Source organism: Kogia breviceps, chromosome 2 (assembly GCF_026419965.1).
Source record: "Kogia breviceps isolate mKogBre1 chromosome 2, mKogBre1 haplotype 1, whole genome shotgun sequence".
Classification (NCBI taxonomy): Eukaryota; Metazoa; Chordata; class Mammalia; order Artiodactyla; family Physeteridae; genus Kogia; species Kogia breviceps.
Window position 1 is genome coordinate 49,072,130 of NC_081311.1, and position 16,636 is coordinate 49,088,765.

The 16,636-nt window shown below is 46.0% G+C and overlaps 1 protein-coding gene across 4 annotated transcripts in view; it reads left to right on the top strand.

Moving 5' to 3' along the window:
* The window catches only part of LOC136793536 (syncytin-A-like), an 85,949-nt gene that overhangs the window by 4,701 nt on the left and 64,612 nt on the right, over positions 1-16,636 (top strand). The gene's annotated exons all lie outside the window — the stretch shown is intronic.

Below are 16,636 nucleotides of genomic sequence, written 5' to 3' on the forward strand. Positions count from 1 at the left end.
TCTTAGGGTCTATTTGATCTTTCCTCCCCTTCCTTCATCAGGTAAAATCTGGTTAAAAGGGTTACCTTGGAGCAGAAAGGAAGGGGAAAGATGGTCCTGGTGGTAAAGCCTCACAGAAAGCTGTCCTAGAATGATATTGTCAAGACAGTTTTGAAAGTTTTAATTCAACTCTACATGTTATAAAAAAAGGGAAACCTAGGTACAGAGATGTCAAGTGATTTGGGCCAAAGTGATGCATCAGGTTAAAGATAAACCAGGATCTGAGTACAGGTTCTCTGACTCTTGGAAATAATTACATGTACAGAAACTTTGCACCCTGCTATCAAAGTATGTTAGACAAAGAAAGCAATGATAAGTAAATTAAATGTTTGATCAGCAGAATAAATGAAACAGCTTTGTTCCACACTTCATTGGGAGTGATTTAATAGAATTTTTAAGGAAAATTTTAAAAGTGGAGGATAAAATATATTTCAAGAGTACAGAGGTCTTTTACAAAGATATATATCCTTGGTCCTCACGCAGGAGGCCGAAGAGGAACCCCCCCAAGCGGAATTACATACATTTTATAGTTTTCATTATGCAAAGTGTGGATATATCAAGGGTTTTTTCCTCATTGGTTTGTTTGTTCCTGGACCGGAGTGGGGACTTGGCTCTAGTTCCTTGATTGGTTAGCTGTTGGATGCCTGCTTTACATTTACCGGAGTGGGGGTTGAGTCACATGAGTTATGGTTGGCTAGGGCGACCTTTAAACTCTGGCTTAATCATTCTTATCACCCGCCATACTGGTTTGCTGAGGTTTCATCCCCCGCCATACTTGTTTGCTCGGAGCGGTTTCTGCCCAGGGCGGGGACATTCCATTATCTTATTGCCAGCGAAAAAGCTTAAAGCTCAAAAGTATCGATAGGGAAGTAGGGGTGTAAGTATAGTTGAGGCCCTACACCGCTGAGCCTGTGCGTCCGGAGCCTGTGCTCCGCAACGGGAGAGGCCACAACAGTGAGAGGCCCGCATACCACAAAAAAAAAAAAAAAAAAAAAAAAAAGCAATCAGGGCTTCCCTGGTGGCACAGTGGTTGAGAGTCCACCTGCCAGTGCAGGGGACACGGGTTCGTGCCCCGGTCCGGAAAGATCCCACATGCCGCGGAGCCTGCGCGTCCGGAGCCTGTGCTCCATAACGGGAGAGGCCACAACGGTGAGAGGCCCAGGTACCGCAAAAAAAAAAAAAAAAAAAAAAAAAAAAAAGAGCAATCAGACTTAATTGCCCACAACATTCTCATAACATGATATAAGGACTTTGGAGGTGTAGAATGCTGAGCTAATTAAAAGCTATCCAATTGCTCAAAAGCTATTAAATAGCTGTTTTGTGAAAAGAAACCAAGTACACAATATATCAAAAGACAGTAGAAGTGCAGTCTTCCCCATATACCATGGGATGCAATCAAAACTGTAATTGGACTACATTTCCTACTCCCAAACACCAGTGTTAGAGAAGAAAAATAGAGATTAAAATAGCTTCTGAATCAAAAACATTTTAAGAAAAAAAAAGGAAAGAAAAACAAAAATAATCTGGATATTGAGGAAGGAAAAACCAAGAGGTCTAATGAACAAAGCTATCATGTCTAGCCCCAGCTTGATGGTGCCTCTTCCCTCTCCTTCTCAGCTGCCCCTCATCTTCACCTCAATCACTGAGAAATTAGGAAGGCCTGGCCCCTGCATTCCCAGAGTCAGGATCTTGAGGAGATTGGGGGGTGGGGGGGATGGGGGCTGCCCTAGGGCTATCTTCTCTACCCTGGCCCCTTAGGGAAGGCTCTGGGAGGGTCAGAGAGAGCACTGATCCCAGCTGTAGGCACATCTCCAGCCCCTCCCAGCTCAGGAGGTTGAAGAAAGGCCTTTACAAAGGCCTTTATGAGCTGCAGACCTGCCTTCCTGCAGCTCCTCCAGTAGCAGCCCCCCCCTTAGAGCTGGGCTCCGGTGCAGAGCCCTCAAGACAGTCCTGTGTTCCCCACCCAGGAGAATGCGCAGAGTGAGCTCACTGGCAATCATGCACAGTTTGGCTTAGCTTCAACCCAGACCTTCTCTGTTCCCCATCTCTCCAAGTCATTACTGTCATCCACCCCAAAAGTTTACTGATCACCTGTATTCGCTGCATTATTAGAAGCAGTTTAGATACTGTCTCTGGAGCTGGGATCCCTGGGTCCAAATCTGGACTCCACACTTGTAGCTGCATGATTTGGGCCAAGTTACTCAATCTCTTTATCCCCATTTCTATTATCAATCGATATGGAATAATAATGATAAAGGGTCCCAAGGCATGAGTTGTGAGGTTGTTAAATGAGAAGGGCCTTAAAGAACTTTGGTAGTGCCTGGCACAGAATAATTGCTCCTTAAATGTTAGCAGTGATTATTACTTTAACCTATAGGGACACAGGGTAAGGGTGTCATACCGTCCCTGCCCTGAAGGGATTATGCTGTAATCTGGGAAGCTGAACATTTTTCAGTCATGAAGATGGAAGTTGGTCTTGGGATCTTGTGCATCCAGCAAAGGATCAGTTGTTATGTCTGAGGATGGATCGCCATCCCTCCCCCCACCGTCTAGCATGGATGGGACAGAGGCTTCCTGTTTCCCAACAAGAGCTAAGCCCTCTAGTCATATTAGTTTCTTCCATATCTTAGACTTCTGAGAAGTCCTGAGTTTCATTCACTCTTTTTTTTGGAGGGGGGTGTGTGTACGCGGGCCTCTCACTGTTGTGGCCTCTCCCGTTGCGGAGCACAGGCTCAGCGGCCATGGCCCACGGGCCTAGCCGATCCGCGGCATGTAGGATCCTCCCGGACTGGGGCACGAACCCGTGTCCCCTGCATCAGCAGGCGGACTCTCAACCACTGCGCCACCAGGGAAGCCCCCTCATTCACTCTTTTTCAAAAAAAAAAAAAAGCAAGCTCCTGGTTACGCAGGCATAACTACATGTAATTGCCTGAAGAAATATCAATAGAATAGACATGCATTCTTAAATATGCTACTGTTCTCAAGGCCACCTTTTTGGTTGTGTCCCTTTGGAAATGCAGTCTGGGAAAATGCAGAGGAGAGACCAGTCTGACTTGCAGAATCTTATATGAATTTATCAAACTCATAATGCCCAGACAGATGCATCTCTTAGAATGAAGCTTCCGTGCTCTGGGTAAGTCCCTCCTCTTACTGTGTGAGGCCAGTCTTTTCAGTTTAATCCTCTTCCCAACTCGATGACACTCAACGGTAGGATGGGAGGAAGGATTTCGCACCATTGCCATCTTGGCTACAAACTTCTGTTTATCGAGGAGCGTCACCTCTTGGTGGCTTTCACAGCTCATGTCAGTGAGCTGGGGCTCAGGTTGTGCCCACTTCATGCCTAACACCACCTCGAGCAGAAGTTGGCAAACTGTGGCCAAGGAACCCAGTCTAGCCTGCCACCGGTCTTTATATAAAGCTTTAAATAAAGCGTTATTGGGACACAGCCACACCCATGAATTGATATATTGCCTACAGCTGCTTTTGTGTTATGAAGGCAGAGTTGAGTAGTATTAATATACATGGCTCCTGTCTTCCAGGAGTAAGAAGCTAGGACTGCCTGGGAGGAAGACTTCAGGTTGTGTGGTCAGAAGGAGAGAATGTCAAGAAGAAGTGATATTTTTTTAAATAAAAATCAGAAAGTCAATGTATTAATGGATGTACATGAGAAATGGAAGCATGGGTGGTCTTGGAGCTGTGGTAACCCAAAGCCTCCATCCCCTCCACAAGGACAGTCCTCTCCCCAAAGATAGGAAAGTCCTGGTCAACCAACATTTCTAAAGCACCTACTATGTGCCTATCACAGGGTTCGGTGCTTTATTATGTGGCACCTCCCCCCTGCTTAACGGGTACCACGAAAACAAGACAGTGGGAGAAGATTAAAGTAGCTAAAAATTCCACCTAGAGGGGATCTAACTTCACAGAAAAATCCCATGTGCTAATAATTAAACCTCTTAAATCACAGTTGAGAATAATTTTGCTACTAATGGAGTACTTATGTGAAAATAACTATCATACATTGTGTTTATTATTTTTTTGAATTTTTAAATTTTATTTTTTTATACAGCAGGTTCTTATTGTTCATCCATTTTATACACATCAATGTATACATGTCAATCCCAATCTCCCATCACACCACCACCCCCGCCCGCCGCTGCTTTCCCTCCTTGGTGTCCATACGTTTGTTCTCTACATCTGTGTCTCAATTTCTGCCCTGCAAACTGGTTCATCCATACCAATTTTCTAGGTTTGGCCTGAGGTGACCCAGGACTAGAGCCTACAGGCTCTTTGGTGGGGCTAATGGTGGACTCTGGGAGGGCTCATGCCAAGTAGTACTTCCCAGAACTTCTGTTGCCAGTGTCCTTTTCCCCGTGGTAAGCCACAGCCACGTCCTGCCTCTGCAGGAGACCCTCCAACACTAGCTGGTAAGTCTGGTTCAGTCTCCTATGGGGTCACTCACTGCTCCTTCCCCTGGGTCCCAGTGCACACACTACTTGTGTGTGCCTTCCAAGAGTGGAGTCTCTGTTTCCCCCAGTCCTTTTGAAGTCCTGCAATCAAATCCCACTAGCATTCAAAGTCTGATTCTCTAGGAATTCCTCCTCCGGTTACCGGACCCAGGTTGGGAAGCCTGATGTGGGGCTCAGAACCTTCTGTGGACTTCTGTGGTATAAGTGTTCTCCAGTTTGTGAGTCACCCACCCGGCAGTTACGGGATTTGATTTGATTGTGATTATGCCCCTCCTACCATCTCATTATGGCTTCTCCTTTGTCTTTGGATGTGGGGTGGGGTATCTTTTTTGGTGAGTTCCAGTGTCTTCCAGTCGATAATTGTTCAGTTTGTTGTGATTCTGGTGTTCTTGCAAGTGGGAGTCCATTTTGTTTATTCTTATCACAGCTCTGAGATTTCTACTTTCATATGAGCTTTCGTACCTAGCTCATAGTCACATGAGTGGGAAGTTTAAGAGCTGAGATTTTAGTTTAGGTCTGTCTGACTCCACCATATAAGACTTAAGTGCCATCCAGTTTCTCTCTACATATGTCAGGTTCCTTCGCTCAGAGTTGGCCTTTCCTGGCTCCCAGGAGCTGCAGAAGCACATCCTTACATGACAAGAGAGTAAAGGAAAAGACTGATGGGTCTGGCTTAGGTCACATGCCCACCCCTTGAACCAGCCACTGGAACTAGGGGATAATGCTTATGATTGGCCATCTGGGGTTATTGTTTTAATAGTCTCTTTTTTCTGTATTTTATGATGCTTTGACATCTTGGGGCCCTGCATACTGAGGAGAGGAACTGCTCCTCCCAGGGTTAGCTAATTCCTAGAGATAGCAACCAACTTGCCTGTGAGCCTGCCTTTGACATGCAGACTAACCCATCCAGAGCCTGTACCCACAGCCACCTCCTTTCCTGAACTCACACACACCGAGCCAGTTTCCCCCTGCCCTGTATCACCCCAGAGCCAGGTTTCAGACAATTAGGGGCCATCCCTATCGCCCATAGCCTCCTAAGTTACTCCTAAGTTACTCAGAGTATTCAATCGTTTTTTTTTTTAATTTATTATTTATTTTTGGCTGCATTCGGTCTTTGTTGCTATGCACAGCAAGCGGGGGCTACTCTTCATTGCGTTGCGCGGGCTTCTCATTGTGGTGGCTTCTCTTGTTGCGGAGCATGGGCTCTAGGCACGCGGACTTCAGTAGTTGCAGCATGTGAACTCTGTAGCTGCGGATCACGGGCTCTCGAGTGCAGGCTCAGTAGTTGTGGTGCACGGGCTTAGTTGTTCCGCGGCATGTGGGATCTTCCCGGACCAGGGATCAAACCTGTGTTCCCTGCATTGATAGGCGGATTCTTAATGACTGCGCCACCAGGGAAGTCCCAGACTATTCAACCTTAAACGTGCTTAACTGCTTACCTTGCTTCACACATTCCTTCCCACAAAAACCACAACAGAGACTTTTGCCCGTGCTTTCCCCTCACTCCTCCTGTCTCCTGACTGACCCTAGTGCTTCTCCATGTGGCCCCCTTGTGTGGCTGGACATACCTCCTGTCCCTTGGGGAGCTGTGAGTGATAAACTCTTCTTTCAAAGGCAGTTGTTTCTCGTCATTTTACCTACCTGTACAGACGAAATCCTAGTACATTCAGAATAGTCCTGTGACCATAGAAGCAAGAGAAAGGAAGATATAGATGAACCAGTTCAACTGTCGATCTCTGTAAGGTGACTGTGCATAAATCTGTTTTGATCTAAGAGTTCGGCACTCAGAGGCCTTGGTTATTGAGCTCATTTTCTTGGTATACAGACAGTAGTAAGGTATTCCAACTATCAGACAAAGCATCACCATAAGGAAGCCAGGAGAAGGAACTATTCAGAGGGCCCAGTAAGCATCAGCCCTGAGACAAATCTGCTGATAGATGTGTGCCTCCTGGAAGTGGTACCTGGAAACACAACCACAGGGTTTTGTGGGTCAGTCTCTGAGACGCTGCCCTGAGTGTCAGATGGAGTCTGAGGAGTGAGGGTCAAAGTCAGCTAGTGGCTGTCCTGGTAAAAGGATCCAGATTGTGAGCTCCGTGACTGCAAGTACCATGCCTGTTTTTCTCATCCCTGTATCCATAGCAGCCAGTGCATGGTAAGGGCTCAGTAAATCCTTGTTGAATAAATGAATAGATGAATGTCACCAAGACTCAAGCAGCAGAATCATAATGAAGCAGAAATTGAAACTAGAAATCAGTAAGGCGTGTGAGAACACAGGTGCTGGGAGTCAGTCAGAAAGCAGGGAATGTGCTGACTTCCAGCCTAGAGGTCAAAAGGATGGACTGTGCAGTCAGACTACCATCACTTGAGCCACACCCCCACTAGATAGGTGATCTTAGCCTCAATTTCCTCATCTGTAAAATGGGCACGATAATAATAGCATCACCTTCACAGGCTTGTTCTAAGAATTAAATTAGGTAATGGATGTTAAGTGCCTGGCGTACAGTTAGTGCTCAGTAAATGTTAATCCCTGTTGTTCATGGCATGGGAGGAATCTGACTAGCTGGCAGTAGAGACCTTCTCAGGTAGTTGTGATCTTGAAGCTGCCCATCTAAATTACTATGGTGTTAGGAACGTTACCAGAACTGGGACTTAGACATGGGCAGAAAGACCGAAGCCAAGTGTGAGACTTTATTCTTTTCAAACCAGTGGTGACCCTTGAAAACATAGTGTTAGTCCCACCCCAGAGGCAGAGGCTGATTAACATCATGCATAAACCAAAAGAGAGGGTAGGATGGATGGTTGCAGCCCTCACGGGCCCATCTGAATTCAGCATTGCTTTCTTTCTGTCCTTTCATGGAACAAAATCAGCTGACCCCTCTTTTTCCCACAGATCTTTCTCTGCTCTTCCCTCTAGATCAGCACCCAAAGTCTAGGCCTCTAATCTATAACAGTACAGATCATACTGTTTCTAAAACAATTTACTCTCTTCCTCTTGTGCAGATCCACAAGATGCATTCTTTCTTGGACCACACCATGGGTGGCTGCCAAATCCAGCTTACAGTGAATTGTTTTCATGTTTGTTCTTATTCAGGGAGCGAGGTCAGGGAGTGGTGCTGGGTGTGGGGCATGAGGAGACAAAAGTCTTTAAAGACCATGGGTCAGCTTTGCTCAAGTCTCACTGCTGAAATATCGTACAGTAGCATGTTTTTTAAAATGACTTCATACTCATGTTTTCCCCAGTGAATATGGTTTTCCAAATCATATCAGGAAATCATGCCATTCAACCTCAGGTGGTTTGGGGAACCAGCCTAGTGCTTTCTGTCCTTTCAGTAACTGCATGAGACATGAGCAGTGGGCTGGTTGCCAGATCCCATCACCTGGTGAGAGGATGGGAAGGAAGTGTGAACTGTGCTAGGATGTCCCACTGCACCACTGCAGATATCTTGGTTGTGTTCATGTGGCCAGAACACAAGCACCCATGTCATGCCCAATGGTCAGTGCCGAGAGTAAGCCATCCAGGAAGGGGGGTGGGCTCTGAACATGGCGGCAGTGGTAGCTGCTATGGCACTGAAGGGACAGGGGGCAAAAAATGCCCGTGTCCTCCAGGTTTGAAAACCTTTTCTCAGATTTCCTTCACATGTCTCACGTGAGCCCTGCTGCAGTCCTTCACGTCCTGTGTCTGAGGAGATAACAGTGAAGCTCACTCGCCTGGCACTAGGGTGATGAGCCCTCAGTGATGTGGAAGTGGCTTTCAAAGGGATTCTGTCAGGAGCCACAGCTAACAAGGCTTCCCAGAACAGGACCCAGGCACTGTAAAGCCACAGCTCCACAGAGTGCAAGGAGGAGCCCAAGCCCCATCCCCTGAGCTGGAATACATTCCCAGAAAGAGCAGCAAGAACCCCATGAAAGCTGTGGGACTAGCCTGGGCCATCAGCTTCCCCTGTGGTATCCTCCTCTTTATTCTCACCAAGTGGGAAGTGGACGAGGACTGTTTGAAGCAGATGAAGTCTCGGTAGAACATGTGGTCATCCAACAGTCATGAGGAACACTGCAACCCTCCCCTAGACTGTATTGACTGTGGCCTCCAGACGGGCAAGTCCTTTCAGGTTGGTCACAATTCTGCTCCTTGCCTCTGAAGCCCACTAGAGGGCGCATGAAGCCCAGGTTGCTGCCAGCCCCGTCCTTCACTTCCCAAGAAACCAGCCATAGGCAAATAGTTATTGAGTGTTTGAGTGGAAAGGGGGTGGGGTGGGGAGTAAGCCATCCAAATGGTTCATCAGGCAATGAAAAGGTGAATTCCAAAAGATTGGATAACCAGTCTTTCAAGACTGAGAAATAGAGTGAGATGGTGGATTGAGTATCATTTCCTACATGGAGTCTGAGCCCATGGGATCACTCCTAATACGTATTTGTGTGGGTAGACTGGATCTTTTTAAAGTGCATGGGTAGGTCAAGCTTGTGAGTCCATCTGCCCTGGAACAGTTTGCTTTCGGTGGCTTCATGTTCAGAATCCTCCTAGGTTTTGACAGACATGACCTCCAGAAAGAGAATACCCAGATGGCAAGAGAGAGATCTGCTAAAACCTATGGGAAAGCAACATGGATGTAAACAAGAGGAATGCAATTTGTGCAGCATTTATTCCTCATCTTACAGAAGTGTACTTGTGAAACTCAGCCCTGCTTATCAGCTTCCTGGACTGGCTCAGTCATGTGAGGAAGGCAAGGAAAATGGGTTTAACTTTTTTATCTCGGTTTGAGCCCAAGAGAATAGACAGGACCGTTGTATTACTGGGACTAGGGATAGTGGTATCCAAAGGACTAGAGGGGGATGGGATAAGGCATCTCCTGAGATAGAGGCAGGTCCTCTACTGTAACCTCAGACGGGTCTACCTGTGTCCTGCCTAAACTCAGGGCATTGTTCATTTGCCCCTGAATACTTACAGGAGTTAATTATAGATTTCGGTCATCTCTTTAAAGTCTAAGGTTCTTTTAAGACACACCCATCCAGCCCTCCCATATATACACTGGCACGTTTAGAAGGTAGCAAATATGTGTATTGTGAGCACACACACACCTGACTCCAGCTGTCCTGGGCAAATGGAGGTGGAAGAGCCAGCAGTGTCACAGAGGAGATAGTGTCCTACAATCTTAGGCAACTGTTACAGGTTTTCAAAGGAAAGCTCTATTGATTTGGGTCTGTTTTATAGTCTAGAGATCCCATGCTTTTGAACAACTCTTTATTCAACCTTCATGTTCAAAATCCTCCTAGGTTTGGACAGAGAGACCCCAAGAGCTTACTCTGCCCTTGGAGTTGGGCTGCAAAGAATCAGTCCAAGTAAAAACCAGAAGTTTGACCCCACGGGGTTCCCAGCTCCACACCCTGACTCATGGAGGGGAGGGGAGGTCCTCTGGCCTGCCTGAAACAGGAGGATTGCCCTCCTGCCTTTGTTCCTCCCACCACCTTCCCAGCCCCAGCTTCTCAGCCCTCCAGGGTCCAATGATGGACCTGTAGGAGGTATGGAGTGAGTCTGGAGCAAGGCATGAGAAGAGGGGGGAGCACGTACAGATAAATGCTGAGGAGGAGGAGCCAGACCATCAGCAGCGCCTGCAACAAAGCCCTTCCTCCTGGAGGGCTTCAGGCCCGGGTCGCAGGAGACGGTTGCTAGGTGTTCTGTTTTGAGCTTTCTATTAAAGAAAACGTACCAGCCACTTCATTGTCATTTCCCTCTAAAATAAAGTCAACTTCCTTATTTTTCCTTATTACTCAAGCAGTACCATCTACTGTAAATGATAAGCTGTAATGCAAGCTATTAATAACAATTAGCATGTCTTATTTAACTTGGCCTATATATTTATTATCTGCCCAATTATTTTATTGAACCCATCTGGCAAAATGAAGGGAAAGTGGCAGAGGGATGAGAAATGAGAGGAGGGCTTCCTGGCATGCAGAGAGAGGGAGGAACAAGGATGCGTTGCAGTCACCCAGCTCCTGAGCCCCCGAGAGTAGACATCTCCCGCTGACACAGGGTGACCTGAGATTCCTGAGCAGGCCCAGGAGCTTCAGCCAGGATGAGCCTGCGTCTCCCTGGAGACAGACCTTCAGGAGCCACCAGGGGAATATAGTTCTGCACGTTTCCTCACCCTTCTCAGCCCCTCCCCTGTGTGCCAGGAGGCCTTCCTCTTTGGAGTCAGCAGCCAGAGGTCAAACGATTGGAAGAGAATGAAGTTGGGGCACTTCTTCCCAACTCTCTGCTTGCCAGGCTGCTGTTTGGCAGTGACCACATTCCACTACAGAAGGACACAGTTCCCATCAGGTGTCCTGCTCTGCAGACACTACTCTCACTCGGTTCTGCTAACTGCCCCTCTCGACCCTTTCTAGTCAGCCTCCTTTAACCTTTTTTGAATTGTCCTTTTATTAAATTCTCCTCAGTCGACCCTTTTGAGTGGACCATTTGCTTCCTGTCAAGACTGACTAGTACACACTACAAACGGGTGAGGAGAAAGCTTTTGCACCTTCCACAGATGCCCGGGGCTCCTTGATATTCTTAAGAATATCAAGAGTACAGCATCTTTCCCTTCGGGTCCCAGGCTGATGTATATAAGGTGCTCAAAATAATTCTGTTGAATGATGATGGACCGAAGCCTAAATCTTCAAGAAGGGATAAGGTTTAGGTAAAAGAAGAAATTGGACAGATAAATGTGATACTAGATTTTTGCTTTAAAAAGCACCCCTATGAACTTAAATATTTATGCATCCATATATTCTAATGATAAATAGGTTTCCTTACTTGGGTTAATGTGACTATACAGGGTATATGTAGGGGATTGTTGGGGAAACAGTTGGGATTGAGAACTTGAAGGGCTTTGAATTTTGAGGTAATTTGGTGGATAAGGGAACATTCAGGAGAGTCTTGGGCAAGTCTCTGGAGCAATCAGGCACATGCTTTAGGGAGGTAAATCTGGGGGCATTTGGTGAAAGGCCTCGGTGGTGGTGAAGGGACTCTGAAAGAAGAGATTAAAGCCCACTGCAACCATCCTGGTGACAGGTAATAAGAGGTAACAGTAGGGGCAGCAGTAGGAAGGGGCACTGTGGAAAGAGTCAGTTAGCCTTGACTTATGATACATGAGGAGACGGAAAGCACGGGAGAATAATGAGCCCAGGATAACTCAAATCTCTTGTGCCTAAAGACAAAGCATGGGAGTCCCGTTCACAGAAATATGGAAATCAAGAGGAGCTGCCAGACAACAGGATGAACTTCCTCCTGGACGTAGTGGAGGTACTTTCAGGTATCCCGGTGGAGATGGCATTTATAAATACAGATCTCAGTTTCAGGAGAGAGGTAGAAGCTGCACATACGTGGGTCTGGATGAGATGGCCAAAGAGAAAAATGCAGAAGGGGGACCTGGTGACAGAAAAGTGTAGAAGACCTCCATTGGCAGCAGAGGAAAGAGGGGCAAACAGTAAGAGAAGAGATGCCAGAGGAAAAGGTCCTGGAGGAGGCAGTAACTCAGATGAACAGGAGGAAATGTTACAAGGTCAAGGGCAATATCCCATATGCTAAAGAGAAGACACTAGATGAAGAATGAAAACCAGTGACTGGGCCATGTGATGAGTAGGCATAAATCATCTGCAGAAGAGCAACTTCAGAATGAGACGGGAGACCTAGGAGTTGGGGTGTAACAGGCGGTGAGGAGGTGAACACAGTGGGCATAACTACTCGTTCAAGAAGGGCAACAGTGAAGGGAAGGCAGGAGGTGGAAAGTAGGTGGCAACCTGAGGATGAGAAGAGTGACGTTTTAGGCTATCAAATAAGCAGCGAAGGCCCTGAGGAGGGAAGGAGATAAAGGATGCTAAAAGGGCCCCTGTCAATGATTCTTCCTCTTTTTTGGTCACATGGACCACTTGAAATCTGATACAAGATCTATATCCCTCATTGGAAAGTGCATACACCCAATTGTGCACACAATTTCGGGAGGTCCAAGGTGCCCCGAGGACAACCTTTGTTCCCCATGTGAATCCTTGAATTGTAAGCACTCTGGGGCAACATCATGTTGTGGTCTTGGAGGAGCTGGACAGAGGTGAAGCAGAGACTTCAGGGAGAGAGATGGGGTTTCATGTGTTTGGCACACGGCACAGCAGCTAAAAAGAAAGCCAGATACTAGAATTTCACATACAAAATACACAAATATAGACAGCATAGATCAGACAGACTCCATAAGGTATTTGGAAAGAAAATGGTAGCAGAATTAAATGTTTCTTTCCAGATGCAAAAAAATGTTCACTGTAAAATGGATTTTCACAGAGATAGGTTGTAAGCAACATACATGTCCAACAGTAAGGTAATGGCTATGTAAATTGCAGTTCACTCATTTAAGTGGACTATGATAAAGCCATTTTAAGTGATAATTATAATGATTGGTAATAACATGAGGATATGTTTATGACATACTGTTAAGTGAAGAAAAAAATATAAAGCAGAGTTACCCTATGATTACAGCTATGTTAAATATTTATATACATTATATATAACTATATTTTATGTATACATTTTTAAAATATTTTGTTTATGTATATGTATACAACTTACCAGGCTAGTAGAATACTGAGTCATCATTTTTTTCTTATTATATTCAAATGGCCCTTTTTATTATTTGTACTTAAAGATGGTATTGCTTTCTTTTGTCTCTGATTTTACCGGCTATAATTTAATAATATAATAAGTTGAATGTGGCTTCTCCCAGATTAACCTTCAAGCCTAAGAAAAGACCACCTGTTAAAGTTCTTTCACGTAATCTCTTCTGACCCTAACACATTTAGGACATCCTATGCCCATGCTGTGTCTCAGTTTAAGTTTTAAATCCTGATTTTATATCCCAGGTTAAACACTGATGGACTCTGGTGTAGGCCTCTGAGAAATAAGGATGAGTCCTGGGTTGAAGAGGAGAATGCTTTGCCCTTCCCAGGAAATGAACCAGGCGACCTCCAGGGTCTTTACCACCTTGCCTAGGGTCCTATTTCTTTGCCTGCTGTGGAGTTTTGAGGAAACAGGAAAGCCCTAGAATTTGACCTATTATTTAAGAAGTGGTCCAGAGTAAACAGCATTTCAACCTACAAGGCATGTTGTATAGGTCCAAATTGTATACAAGTCTTTAAAATAAAAGCTGTCCTGTAGCAGGTGATATCACAAAGGTTGATGGCAGAGAGATCAGTCAGCTAACCAGAGATGGGTTCACAGCAGCTTTCCTCAGAAAACTTCCAGGAGGTTCTTTTTTTTTTTTTTTTTTTTTTTTTTTGCGGTATGCGGGACTCTCCTGTTGCAGAGAGAGTTGTGGCTTGCGGAGCACAGGCTCCGGACGCGTAGGCTCAGCGGCCATGGCCCACGGGCCCAGCCGCTCCGTGGCATGTGGGATCTTCCCGGACCGGGGCACAAACCTGTGTCCCCTGCATCAGCAGGTGGACTCTCAACCACTGCGCCACCAGGGAAGCCCCCAGGAGGTTCTTAAATGGACTGTTTGTCACAGGCAGGGAAGGGATGTGAGGCGTGGGCTCGTTTCAAGTAAGAAGCTAAAAATGTCCAAGGAAGGATACTCATCGTTAGCATCCAGCCTTTTCTGGAAACAGCTCCACATACTGGGGATCTGGTGACATGGAGGGAGCAAGCATTTTGCTTTCTTACTTTACAAAGTTTTGCAAAACTGTTCCAAGGCTCTGCTTACTGAAGAGCAGGGCCTCCTGGGCAGAAGCGGAGGTAAAGGAGGCCTGTTCCTGGGCTGCCTGCTGGGCAGATTGGAGCACACACCAGAACACAGACTTTCCTAAATTCTTCGTAGCAGAAGATGAAAACAGTGGCTCTGCAAGCCTACCCCATTCAGGAAGCCAGGAGTCGAAAGCCTCCTCCACAAACTGGCATTTTTCAGTCATTGTTTGCTTTTATTTTCAATTTAATCTCATCTTTCATGGCCTCCCTGTTGCTTTTTTTTTTTTTTTTTTTTCCCCTGTATGCAGGCCTCTCAATGCTGTGGCCTCTCCCGTCGAGGAGCACAGGCTCCGGACATGCAGGCCCAGCGGCCATGGCTCACGGGCCCAGCCACTCCACGGCATGTGGGATCCTCCCGGACCAGGGCACGAACCCGTGTCCCCTGCATCGGCAGGCGGGCTCTCAACCACTGCACCACCAGGGAAGCCCCTCCCTGTTGCTTTTTAAAATAAACCTAACCTTTTGCTCTATTCCCTTTTCACTAATGCTAACTTAAAGAACACAGAGAATTCTTGGTAGAAGGCCACCTCCTGAAGACAGAGATTTTATCTCCAGCCTCATCTGGGAGACTTCAGAAACCGTCACTTGCCAGGGAAAAAAAAAATAATCTTTTAGCTGCCATGTACTTGAGGCTGTCCATTTGCTGTCTAGTCAAATGAAAAAATATTTTTATAAGCAATGGGAACTAGAGAAAACAGTGAGTGATAAGGATCATTGGTTTATTTCCTTTTTCATCAGATAATTTTTTTTTTTTTTTTTTTTTTTTTTTGCGGTACGCGGGCCTCTCACTGTTGTGGCCTCTCCCGTTGCGGAGCACAGGCTCCGGACGCGCAGGCCTAGCGGCCATGGCTCACGGGCTTAGTTGCTCCGCGGCATGTGGGATCTTCCCGGACCGGGGCACGAACCCATGTCTCCTGCATCGGCAGGCGGATTCTCAACCACTGCGCCACCAGGGAAGCCCTCATCAGATAATTTTTAAGTTCATACCCTTCGCCAAAATTATATCAGCGTCTCCTGAGTCAGAATGGGCTCTGTTGTCACAGACCACAGGGACCATCCCCACAGGAAGAGTGGAAACTTCAGAGGCCTGCCTGCAGAAAAAAAGCACAGTCCCCATCAGGCATGTTTGTATGTCCCTACACCACCACCAGGAACAGGCAGCTCAAGTTGTCACACTATGTAATTTCCTCCATCCCCAAGGAGATCTGGCCACTCCTTTTCCCTACCTGGCATCCAACTTCACAGACAGTCAGTCACCAAATCCTATTTATTTTCTGTCCTTAATATCTTCAATCACAATCCTATTCTCACCATCATCTCTGCCCAACCCTAGTTTGTTAAGCATAAGGGAATTATTCCAAACCTGAGGATGAAGAGTTGATAGAAATGAAATGATGTACCAGGACAAGAGTGAAGAAAGGCACCTAGGATGCAAAATTTAAGGAGGCATCACTCTCAGGATTGAGCAAGTGTAGGGTCAACTCAGATGAGTGCCTTCCTGAGTTGATGCCCTAGTCACCTCTCTTGTCTTACCCTAATCCCAGCCCTATGATTTTTTTCTTTAATTTTAGTATAAATTATTGCCAGAATCTATTAACACTCATCCAGATGTTACATCCACTTCTCCCCATACCACAGGTACTCATGCAGGTGATATACCTGGGCACAGATGCTGCCACTTGGTGTCTGCATGCTTGGAGATCTTGCCCATGCCTGGGGAGGATAAAATGTTCAATTATGTTTCTTGAGCTGCCATTTTTCTTTATGGAAGTTTTTCCCTCTGCTCTTTATATTATCTGATTTCATTCTCTGGTTTTAAATCAAGAAAACAGCATATTTTTGTCATCACGGGATACCCTTGACAATCAGGTAATCAGCACATGGGACAGGATGTCAGCTGCAGTATTAAGAAGCACAGGTAGAGGGGGATGCTCCACAATGAGAGCCATCATAAACAGAAGTGAGGGGAGCCACAGGTACTCATTATTAATAATTAAGTATCAACACCTGCCAATGATTTGCAGTGCTTGCAATGATAATAAATCAGAGCAGAATCAAGGTTATTTCCATAATAACATCCTTGCATTCTCTAGAATTCTCTAGAGTTCTAAAATGCTTTCCTCAGTAGAAGAGAAAGAGGTGGCTTTACTTCTAGCCTTCCCAGCATTATTTTTACCTTTTAAACACTATGCACACACGTGTGAGGTGCCATTATCTCTTAAGTGTCTCTCTTTAGGACAAAAAAGCAGAGAATGATGGGTGTGTATTAGAGCTTGGTAAATCCAGGAGGCCCTGAGATGTTTGATTTCTCCAAACCACTGTCTCTCAAGTACCTCTTGAGTGTTCTCCTTGGAGGAGTTTTCCAAGATTGTCT